General features: G+C 37.8%; 1 protein-coding gene and 1 long non-coding RNA gene across 9 annotated transcripts in view; one reads left to right on the top strand and one right to left on the bottom strand.

Annotated features, from left to right (window-relative positions):
* CSTPP1 (centriolar satellite-associated tubulin polyglutamylase complex regulator 1) overlaps positions 1-12,589 on the top strand; it is a 202,543-nt gene that overhangs the window by 74,563 nt on the left and 115,391 nt on the right. The window lies entirely within an intron of this gene.
* LOC112663317 (uncharacterized) overlaps positions 1-12,589 on the bottom strand; it is an 80,727-nt gene that overhangs the window by 64,017 nt on the left and 4,121 nt on the right. The gene's annotated exons all lie outside the window — the stretch shown is intronic.

The following is a 12,589-nucleotide window of genomic DNA, read 5'->3' as shown; positions in this document are numbered from 1 at the left end:
TTTGTATATAGCCTTTATTATGTTGAGGTATATTCCCTCTAACCCTACTTTGTTGAGGGTTTTTATCATGAATGGATGTTGTACTTTGTGAGATTTTTTTTTGCATCTATTGGAAGTATTCTATGGTTCTTACCCTTTCTTTTATTAATATGGTATATAACATTGACTGATTTGCAAATACTGAACAATCCTTGAAGCCCAGAATAAATCCCACTTGATCGTGGTGAATGATTCTTTTAATGTACTGTTGGATTTGATTTGCTAGTATTTTATTGAGAATATTAACTCTTCTTTAAATGTTTGGTAGAATTCACCTGTGAAGCTATCTAGCCCTGGACTTCTGTTTCTTGGGAGATTTTTGATGACTGATTCAATTTATTAGCTTGTTATCAGTGTGTTCAAGTTTTCTACTTTTTCTTGTTTCAGTTTTGGTAATTTATATGTTTTAGGAATTTATCCTTTTTTTTCCATATTATCCAATTTGTTGGCATGTAGTTTTTCATAATATTCTCTTAAAATTGTATTTCTGTGGTGTTGGTTGTGATTTCTCCTCTCTCACTTGTGATTTTATTTATTTGGCTCCTTTCTCTTTTCTTTTTTTTAGGATTTTATTTATTCATGAGAGACACAGAGAGAGAGAGAGGCAGAGACACAGGCAGAGGGAAAAGCAAGCTCCATGCAGGGAACCCGATGTGGGACTCGATCCCGGGTCTCCAGGACCACACCCTGGGCTGAAGGGCGGTGCTAAACTGCTGAGCCACTCGGGCTGCCCTCCTTTCTCTTTTCTTTTTGATAAGTCTAGCTAGGAGTTTATCAATTGTATTAATTTTTTAGGATACAAAAATACTAATTTAAAGGGATATGTGTACTTCAATGTTTATAGCAGCATTATTAATAATAACCAAATCATGGAAAGAGTCCAAATGTTCATTAACTTATGAATGGATAAATAAGTTGTAGTGTATATTATAACATATATACATATATATTTATATACACATAAATAAGTTAAACTGCATATAAAATCTTTTTTAAAACTTTTATATGCAAAAATTTTTTTAAAAGATTTTATTTATTTATTCATGAGAGACACAGAGAGAGGCAGAGACACAGGCAGAGGGAGAAGCAAGCTCCCCACAGGCAGACCAATGCGGACTCGATCTTGGAACCCCGTGATCCCGCCCTGAGCCAAAGGCAGACTCTCAACCACTGAGCCACCCAGGCGTCCTGAGTTGTAGTGCATATATAATGTATATACACAACAGAGTATCAGTCATAAAAAAAAGAATGAAATTTTGTCATTTGCAATGACAGGGATGGCGCTAGAGTGCACTATGCTAAGCAAAATAAATCAATCCGAGAAAGACAAATACCATGTGATTTCACTCATATGTGGAATTTAGAAAACAAAACAAATGAACATGGGAGAGAAGACACAGGCAAACTGTAAAACAAACTTTTACTATAGATAACAAATTGCTAGTTACCAGGGTGGGTGGAGGTTGGGGGATGGGTATAAAGGAGGGTACTTGTGATGAGCACCAGATTTTGTATATAGGTGTTGAATTACTAAATTCTAAGCCTGAAACTAATATTACAATGTATGAACTAACTGGAATTGAAATAAAAACTTGAGGGGAAAAAATAGAGAACAAAAGTTGGGAAACAAACAAAACCATGTAAATTCTTTAAAATACCAATTAAACATTCTAGAAATAAAGTTACCGGCATTTTAAAAAATTCAACAGGGGTGTCTGGTTGGCACAGTTGGTTAACCATCCAGTTCTTGGTTTTGACCCAGGTTGTAATCTCAGGGTTGTGAGATGAAGCCCTGTGTTGGGCTCCACACTCAGTGCAGAGTCTACTTTAGTTTCTTTCTCCCTCTCCCTCTGCCCGTCCCACTTATGCTCTTGTTCTCTCTCTCTCTTTCAATGTTTAAATTAAATAAATCTTTAAAAAACCATTAAAAACAAAGCCATTAAAAAATTTAAAAATGGGCAGCCTGGGTGGTTCAGTGATTTAGCTCTGCCTTCAGCCCAGCGCGTGATCCTGGGGACCTGGGATCGAGTCCCTCATCGGGCTCCCTGCATGGAGCCTGCTTCTTCCTCTGCCTATGTCTCTGCCTCTCCCTCTCCTGAATAAATAATTTTTTAATTTATAAATAATTTTTCTCTCATGAATAAATAATTAAAATCTTTTAAATAAATAAATAAAATAAAATAAAATAAAAAAATTCAACAGATAGAATAAACTTTAGGCCAGACATAAAAGAATAAATAATTCATAATTTGGAAGATAATACTAAGTATAATACAAAGATAAAAGATGAGGGACACTTGGGTAGCTCGGTGGTTGAGCATCTGCCTTTGGCTCAGGGCACGATCCTGGTCCGGGGATTGAGTCCTGGCATCAGGCTCCCTGCGAGGAGCCTGTTTCTCCCTCTGTCTGTGTCTCTGCCTCTCTGTCTCTTTGAATAAATAAATAAAATCTTAAAAAAAAAAGATGAAAATTATGAAGGACACAAGAGAGACCCTGAGAGGCTAAAATATACATCTAATAGGAGAAGAAAAGGATAGAGAGGATGGCAGTGAAGCAGTATTTAAAAAGATATCTCTGAGACAAAAGACATAAATCAGATTAAAGTGTTGAGCAAGATAACTAAAAATATACCTACATGATAGACACATTGCAGAATCCACAGAACATTAATGATAAATAAAATAGCTTAAATGAATGGTAAGAATGATTAACTCCATGAGGAATGGCAGGAGTTTGACAGATGGCCTCTTGACAACAGTGATAGATGCCAGGTGACAATGGAGTAGTACTTTGAAGGGCTGAGAGAAGATAAATGACAACCCAGAATTCTCCACCTGGTTAAACCATTACTCCAGAGGGTAAAATGAAGATATTTTCAAGAAAATGAAAACTGAGCGCATTTACCACCCACAGGCTTTTGTGAAAACAACAGGTCTATGAATATTTAGAAATTTACAATTTGAAATCAAAAAAGCATAGGAAAAAAAAAAAGCATAGAAAACCTGAAGTTTTTGCAGAGTTTTCCACAAACTCATTTGGGAGCAAACATGACCTGGACTAGTTTATGAGGCTATCTTTGGTCTTTATTTATTCTTCTTAATATAAATATATGTTTCACTGTGGAAATTTTAACATACTTGACCATGGGCTGCTACGCCAGCCCCACTGGAGGTACAATATCACATCTGGTTTGTGCAACATATTGCCTTTATAAAATCCAAAAGTTTGCCAATTCCAAAATAGAGAGGTCCAAAAGGATAAATGATTGTGGACCTATCTTAAAGAATGATATACTTTAGTAAGAAAATAATTGAACCAAGAAGGAAGGAACAGAATGAAGAACAGTAGTGAGCATAAAAGTTGATATATGTTGATAAACTTAATTAATTATTGATCTTTAAAAGTAATGAGTAGTTTTTTACATTTAAAAAAGTAGAAGTCAAAAGGAATAAGGCACATTCAAATTGGAAAGGAAAATGTAAAACTATTTGCAGATGACATGATCCTATGTGTAGAAAATCCTAAAGGATTCCCCAAAAAGCTACTAGCCCTAATAAATTCAGCAAAGATGCAGGATACCAGATCAACACACAAAAATCAGTTGTGTTTTTATACACTGTAATCAACAGTCAAAAGAAAATTAAGAAAGCAATTATAATAGCATCTTTTTTTAAAAAAAGATTTTATTTATTTATTCATGAAAGAGAGAGAGAGGCGCAGAGACACAGGCAGAGAGAGAAGCAGGCTCCATGCAGGGAGCCCAATGTGGGACTCAATCCCGGGTCTCCAGGATCATGCCCTGGGTCAAAGGCGGCATTAAACCACTGAGCCACCTGGGCTGCCCTATAATAGCATCTAAAAGAATTAAACACTTAGGGATACATTTTTTTGAAGAGTTTATTGATTTATTAGAGAGAGAAGGAGCACACATGTGATTGGTGAGAGGGGCAGAGGGAAAGGGAGAGATTCTTTTTTGTTCTTTTCTTTTTTTAATAAAATAATTTTTTATTGGTGTTCAATTTACCAACATACAGAATAACACCCAGTGCTCATCCCGTCAAGTGTCCCCCTCAGTGCCCGTCACCCACTCACCCCCACCCCCCGCCCTCCTCCCCTTCCACCACCCCTAGTTGGTTTCCCAGAGTTAGGAGTCTTTATGTTCTGTCTCCCTTTCTGATATTTCCCACACATTTCTTCTCCCTTCCCTTATATTCCCTTTCACTATTATTTATATTCGAAAGGGAGAGATTCTTAAGCAGACTCTATATTGAGCATGGAGCTTGATGTGGTGCTTGATCCCATGACCCTGATATCATGACCTGAGCCAAAACCAAGAGTTGGATGCTTAACCCACTGAGCCATCCAGGCACCCCAGGCATAAATTTAACCAAGAAAGCAAAAGATTTGCACACTGAAAACTACAAAACACTCCTGAATGAAATCTAAAAATCAGATTAAATGGATAGACATCCTGTGTTTATGAGGAGGAAGACTTTCAACATTGTTTAAGATGTCAGTACTATCCAAAGAAATCTGCAGATTCAACACAATTTCTACCAAAATTCCAACAGACTTTTCACAGAAATGGAATAGCTGATCCTCAAATTCATATGGAATTGCAAGGGGGTTCAGAAAGCCAGAACAATCTTAAAAAAGAAGAATGGAGTTGGAAGACTCAAACTTCCTAACTTTGAAACTTAATACAAAACTACAGTACTGTAAACAGTATGCATTGGCATAAAGACAGACATATAGACCACTGGAATAGTATAGAGAGCCCAGAAACAAACCCTTGTATGTATGGTTGGTTGATTTTCAACAAGGGTGCTGTTCACTGGGGAAATGACTATTTAGTGAAATGACTATTCAACAAATCTTTCCAGCTGAGGGGTGGTGCTGGGGAAATTAGATATTCACATACAAAGGAAGGGAGTTGACTCCTACCTTTTTACATTATATAAAAATTAACTCAATGTGCTTATGTGACTCAGTCGGTTAAGGAGCTGGCTCTTGATTTCAGCACCAGTCATGATCTCAGGGTCCTGGGATTGAGCCCTGCATCAGGCTCCACACTCAGCAGGGAGTCTGCTTAAAAATTCCTTTTCTCCTTCTCTCTTTGCTCCTCCCTCTCGCTCTCTCTCTCGCTCTAAAATAAATAAATCTTTTAAAATAATAATAATTAATTCAAAATGGATCAAAGACCTAAATTTAAGAGCTAAAACTATGAAACAATGAGAAGAAAACAAATGTTTTTATAGCATTGTAATTGGTTATCACACCAAAAGCATGGGGAACAAAAGAAAAAAATCAGTAAAATGGACTTCATCAAAATTAGGAACTTTTTTTTTAAGATTTATTTATTTATTTGTGATAGATAGAGAGAGAGAGAGAGAGAGAGAGAGGCAGAGACACAGGCAGAGGGAGAAGCGGATCGCGTCCTGGGCCAATGGCAGGCGCCAAACCGCTGAGCCACCCAGGGATCCCCAAAATTAGGAACTTTTTTGCATCAAAATGTACTATCAGGAAGGCAAGAAGCCAATCTGCAGAATAAGAGGAAATATTTTCAAATTATATATCCGAAAAGGGATTCATACCCAGAATATATAATGAACTCCTACAACTCAACAACAAAAAGTTATTAAAAAATGGGCAATGAACTTAGACATTTCTCCAAAGAAGATATACATATGTGCAATAAGTACATGAAAAGATGATCAGCACATCTTACTCATTGAAGAAATACAAATCAAAACCAGAATGAGATTCTACTTCACACCTACTACCATGATTATTAAAAAAAAATAGGAAAAGAATTTGGTGAGGATTAGAACCCTTTTGCATTGATGTGAGAATATAAAATGGTGCAGCTACTGGGGAATACAGTTTGGTGGTTCCTCAAAAGATTAAATATATAATTCCTCTTCTGGGTATATACACAGAAGAAAGCAGGATATCTGAAGAAGAGATATTTGTATACCAATGTTTATAGAAGCATTATTCATAATAGCCAAAGGTAGAAAAAAATCCATGTGTTCATCAGCAGATGAATGAATAAACAAATGTGGCATATACATACAACGGAATATTATTTTTCCTTAAAAAAGAATGAAATTTGGGGATCCCTGGGTGGCGCAGCGGTTTAGCGCCTGCCTTTGGCCCAGGGCGCGATCCTGGAGACCCGAGATCGAATCCCACATCAGGCTCCTGGTGCATGGAGCCTGCTTCTCCCTCTGCCTGTGTCTCTGCCTCTCTCTCTCTCTCTCTCTCTCTCTCTGTGACTATCATAAATAAATAAAAATTTAAAAAAAAAGGAATGAAATTTTATTAATCCCAACATGGGTGGACCTTAAAAACTTGGTGAAATAAGCCAGGGGCACCTGGTGGCTCAGGTGGTTGGGTGGTCACTTTTAGTTTCCGCTCAGGTTATGGTTTTGAGGTTATAGGATCAAGTCCCACATCAGGCTCAGCAGTCAGTATAGAGTCTGCTTGAGATTCTCTTCCTCTCCCTCTTCCTCCCTGTCTGCCCCTCCCTCTGCTTGTGGGCATGTGTGTGTGCTCTCTCTTTAAAATAAATGAATGAATGAATCAATGAATAAATAAGTCAGTCAGTCACTTTTAAAGTGAGGGCAAAATACCGTACAGCTCCACTTATAAGAGGTACCTAGAATAGACAAATGCATCGAGAGGGAGGGTAGAGTAGAGGTTACCAACATCTAGGAGGTAGAAGGAGGAATTACTGTTTAGTGTATATAGGATTTTTGTTGAGGATAATGATAAAGTTCTCTGAATGGGTAATGGTAATGGTTAACAGCATTGTGAATGTATTTAAGCCACTGAATTGCACACTTACAGTAGTTAAAATGATAAATATCATGATTAAAATAATAAGTATTACAAGCATTTTACCATATTAAAATTTTTTCAATTTAATAAGACAGAAGTCAAATTCTAGAAAATAGTATCAGAAGATAAGAAAAGTGCTCATAAGTTAATTAGAGTGTGCTTTGGTTCTTGTCTTGCTTTGGAGAGGAATAAAAATAACGAGCGACTTGATATTTTTAAAAATGTGTACCTACTAATTTGAAAAGATATATGCATCCATGTTTATTTAGCATTATTTAGAATAGCCAAGATATGGAAGCAACCTAAGTGTCCATCAGTACATGAAAGGATAAAGAAGGTATGGTTTATATATACAATGGAATATTATACTCAGCCATTAAAAATAGAAATTTTATTATTTTTATTATTAAAAAATAGAAATAAATAAAAATAAAAAAATTATTTTTATTATTAAAAAATAGAAATAAATCTTGTCATTTCTGACAACAGGGATGAACCTACAGGGTATTACGCTAAGTGAAATAATTCAGAGAAAAAGAAATACCATATGATTTCAATTATATTTGGAATCTAAAAAACAAAACAAATGAACAAACACACATACACTATAGAGAGTAAGATGGAGTCTCTCATGTCAAGCAGAGGCCCATGTCCAGCAATGATGCAAGAAGCTAAGGGTTCTAAAGCTATCAGATATCACCAAGACCACACCAGCTGACAACACCCCAGAACTGGTAACAAGCAAATGCAGAGGAGGTCTCCAGGGGCTCAAGACTGATTAAATCCGGGGCGCCTGGGTGGCTCAGTGGTTGAGCGTCTGCCTTCGGCTCAGGGCGTGATCCTGGAGTCCGGAATTGAGTCCCACATCGGGCTCCCTGAATGGAGCCTGCTTCTCCCCATCCCCCTGCTCTGCCTCTCTCTCTCTCTCTCTCTCTCTCTGTCTCATGAATAAAACAAAAACAAAAACTTTTAAGCTCATTAAATCCCTCTAAAAAGGAGGGGTTTTGCAGCAAACTGTAGACTCTCCAGACACTGACCCCTCAACGTATGACCACTTAAAAAAGGCAGCCACTGCCAAAGGCTCTTCCTGATTCATCTCTGAACAGAACTGAGATCCTCCACTGCTTGAACAGAATAAGCAGAAAGTGCCTAGAGCAGATCTGGACCTGACTGAGGCCTTATTTCAACTGTGCACCCACAGACTGACTTTGCGTTTGGTTCGTTAACTTCCTACCCTTTGTGTTATCTTGTTTGTTGTGTGACTTAGGTCTTGTGTTTTGCTTTGTGTGCCATGTAAGAAGCCAAGTTAATCAGATGGTGAAATGTCATTGAGTTTGGAATCCTGAACCTGCTTTATAATTATGTTAACCTTGCTTTATGACTACTACATAAAGTTGACAGTGCGGAAAGACATAACTTGTGTGTGTACCTTCATAGTATGCTCATGACATACACAAACAGAAACAGTTTCATAAATACAGAGAACAGACTGATAGTTGCCAGAGAGGAGAGGGTGGAGGATGGGCAAAATAGGTGAAGGGGATTAAGAGGTACCATCTTGCAGTTATAAAATAAATGAGTTGCAGGGATGAAAAGTATAGTGTAGGGAATATAGTCAATAATACTGTAGTAACTTTGATGGTGGCAGATGGTGACTATACTTATCATGGTAAGCACTGTATTATATATAGAATTGTCAAAATCACTGTGCTATACATATGAAACTAATATAACATTGTATGTCAACCATACTTCAGTTAAAAAAATGAAAAGTGTGTGGCTAAATATGCATATTGAATTTTTAAAAGAAATTTTAAGAAGTTATAGATTCTTTTGTAACTTCCAATCTAATAGAGGGGGGCGGAAATAATTTAAAAAAGAAAGAAAAGGGGATCACTGGGTGGCTCAGTGGTTTAGCGCCTGCCTTCGGCCCAGGGCGTCACCTGGAGTCCTGGATTGAGTCCTGCATCGGATTCCCTGTATGGAGCCTGCTTCTCCCTCTGCCTGTGTCTCTGCCTCTCTCTCTCTGTCTCTCATGGATAAATAAATAAAATATTTTTTAAAAAAGAAAGAAAAAGGAGTACCTGGGTGGCTCAGTTGGTTTAGCATCCAACTCTTGATTTCAGCTCAGGTCGTGATCTCAGAGTCATGAGATCAAGCCCCACCTCAGGCTCCATTCTCTGTGGAGTTGTTTGAGATTCTCTCTCTCCATTTCCCTCTGCCCTTGCCCCTTGCTCTCTCTCTCTCTCTCTCAAAATAAATAAAAACTTAAAAAAAGAAAAGAAAAGAGGGATACCTGGTGGCTCAGTGGTTGAGCATCTCTTTGGCTCAGGGCATGATCCCAGGTCCAGGGATCAAGTCCTGCATCAGGCTCCCTTCATGGAGCCTGCTTCTCCCTCTGCCTATGTCTCTGCCTCTCTCTGTGTGTCTCTCACAAATAAATAAATAAAATCTTAGAAAAAAGAAAAGAAAAAAAAAACTTTCCTTTTTTTTAAGATTTTATTTATTTATTCGTGAGAGACACAGAGAGAGAGAGAGAGAGAGAAAGAGAGGCAGAGACACAGGCAGAGGGAGAAGCAGGCTCCATGCAGGGAGCCCAATGTGGGACTTGATCCTGGGTCTCCAGGATCACACCCCCGGCCGTAGGCAGCGCTAAACCACCGAGCCACCCGGGCTGCCCCGAAAAAAAACTTTCCTAATACAATAGAAAGCAGGAAAAGAAAAACAAGTCAAAGAAAAATAATTCACAGAAATGACATAAGAAGATGGCAAAAATTAAATATATATTTTTAAAACTCATACAGAGACTGTAAGATTGGGTAAAAAAAAGAAATCTAACTATATACTACTCACAAGAGAAATATCTAAACCAAAATGACCCAGGAGGATCGAAATTAAAAACATAGGAAAAGATATACCAGGCAAATACTAATCAAAGTTGGTATTGCCATATTACAATACTAATATCAGATCAAAGTCTTGGACTTCTAAAAAGTTTATAAAATGTTAACCTTCACTATTTCTAGTGTGGCTGACTACAAATATAAATCTGATACTTTCTACCTGGAATTACTTATCTATTCTTTCTAATGTTTCTAAATCAACTACCAAAGGGATTTATGGAGTCATATATACTATGTGTTAGTTGATGTGATGGAGACCAAGATGAGTACAGCCTAATTACAACATAGAACTGATAGTTCTGTAGAGGATAAAAGTCCAGTAACTTTTTTTCAAAGGCAGCAGATTGTGAGTACCTTTAGAGAGTTATACATGAGGCATGATGGGAATTGGGCATGAGTGTAGAATCAGGAAGAAACTTCATGCAAAATGTGGCATTTAAGATGGTCCTGAAAAACTGGATAGAATTTTAACAGATGGAGTAGGGAAAAGTTATTTCAGGTTGAGAAGTAGTAAAGCTTTGAGCAATATGTTGTATTTTCTGCTTTTTCATTACAGCCATCTTATCTAAAAGAATTTTCACTGATTATATTATCTGTAAACTCTTTAAGTGGTTATGATCTCCATACTGACCAGCTAAATTTTTTTGGTAGGGATTATTTTAAGGGAGTAGTGGAAATACAACTATAAATCTTTTTGTATTCAATATTGTATATATTGTATGTCCTTGGCCAATCAGTTTGTTTTTTAACATTCATATTTTATAACTTCTTATGTAAATTCTAATCTGTATAATGAGTCTCAACCAAATTCTTCAATGCATAAATTATTCCCTAGTTTTATTTTTTTTTTTAAGACTTATTTATTTATTCAGAGAGAGAGAGAGAGGCAGAGACACAGGCAGAGGGAGAAGCAGGCTCCATGAAGGGAGCCCGACGTGGGACTCAATCGGGGTCTCCAGGATCACACCCCGGGCTGCAGGCGGCGCTAAACCGCTGCGCCACCGGGGCTGCCCTATTCCCTAGTTTTAAAAAAGATGCGTATGTGGGGATCCCTGGGTGGCGCAGCGGTTTAGCGCCTGCCTTTGGCCCAGGGCGCAATCCTGGAGACCCGGGATCAAATCCCACTTCAGGCTCCTGGTGCATGGAGCCTGCTTCTCCCTCTGCCTATGTCTCTGCCTCTGTCTCTGTGTGTGTGACTATCATTAAAAAAAAAAAAAAAGATGTGTATATATATTTTTTAAAGATTTATTTGTTTCTATTTAGAGAGAGAGAGAGAGAGTACGTTCGTGGGTGCGGGCAAGCAAAGGGGTGGGGCAGAGGGAGAAGGAGGGAGAGAATTTCAAGTAGGCTCTCCGCTGAGCATGGAGCCCAATGCTGGGTCAATCAAACAACTCTGAGATCATGACCCTAAGATCATGACCTGAGCTGAAACCACAAGTTGGGATGCTCAACCCACTGAGCTACCCAGGTGCCCCTAAAAAATATATTTTTAGAAACCTACACTAAGGATATAATTTCACTAGTATAGTTTCTCTACAGCCCAGACTATGACCTAGACACCAGCTTTTTTCCCATGGGGGTATGAAGCATACTTTGGGACTAATTCTTTCCTGGATAGTTTCATAAATTTAAACTAGATTACTATCATTTTAGACTTCATTTGCTAGAAATGTGACCTACTCCATTTACCTTTAACAGCTCATTTGCTTTATTTTTCATTTTCCTTTGCTCAAGACAACAGCTTGCAAACTGCATGGCTAGGTTAACGCTTTCTTTGCTTTTTAAAAATTTCTCTTCCAACCTAATTCTTTACCAGATGTTTTCCTCATGCTTCCTCATAGTGTCTCAGAAGTAGATTTCTACACTAGTTTTCCATGGGGAGAAGAAGAGTATGTAATTTGCTTTTTCATACAGTGTTGTTAATATTAACAGGAAGAGGCTAACTTTATCTTAAGTGATAACATGCTGTATGTTAAAGACAGGTTAGATACTTCCCTCAGAATTTGGTCAGGGAAAAGGAAAATGGAACAGATGACTCCTAAAATTTTTTCCTGTTCAGTTCAGAGATTCGGCTTTTCCCTCACTTTAAAGGTCAGTAAGTAAAAAGTGGCATTTGGAATTTCCACTGTCTTTATTGCTTTGCCATCTTCAGTTTAATGCCTGCTTCTCTACAAAGATTAACATATTTTCCACTCGTGATTTACTTGTTCAGGGAATTTAGGAGTTTTCTGGAACCTGAACTCTGCCTTTAGTTGTGATGATTACTGGATAATTGCCTACTCTTTGGTGGAATTTCCATTTTTAGGTTACGCCAGGCCCTACAGCCTTTATTTCTTTGGCAGAAGAACCCAAAGGCAATGGAGTATATTTTTTCCCCTTCTCCAGCCCAGCTTGAACAATGACTCACTAGGGCCCTGGGACTTTGCTTCATACTCTCATTCAGGGGCTACTTTCTACCCTTGTTCTTCTTATTTGCCTTAATGTTCTATTTTAAGCCTTTCATATCCTTTGGCACATGGATTTGCCTCTGAGGTTATTGTTAAAAAGGTATCCATCACCTCCAAACTGGAACAGACAATCCAGTTATGTCCTCATGGGCCATGTTGTTCTTATGGCAGTTGATGTAGGTCAGAGAGAGTACAGAAATAATATCATTAAGGAAACATAATTCCAAATGTGGTAGGAGAAATGTTCTCCAAAAAGATACAAGTGCCAATGTCATCCAGTTAAAAACTGAAAGATTTCCCTCTATTTGAGATGCTCCCTTGACTGATTAAAAGTCCCTCAGTGTGTATATGAGGGAG

This window comes from Canis lupus, chromosome 18 (genome assembly GCF_003254725.2).
Source record: "Canis lupus dingo isolate Sandy chromosome 18, ASM325472v2, whole genome shotgun sequence".
NCBI lineage: Eukaryota > Metazoa > Chordata > Mammalia > Carnivora > Canidae > Canis > Canis lupus.
Note: the sequence above shows the minus strand (reverse complement) of the source record. Positions and strands in the feature narration are given on the sequence as shown.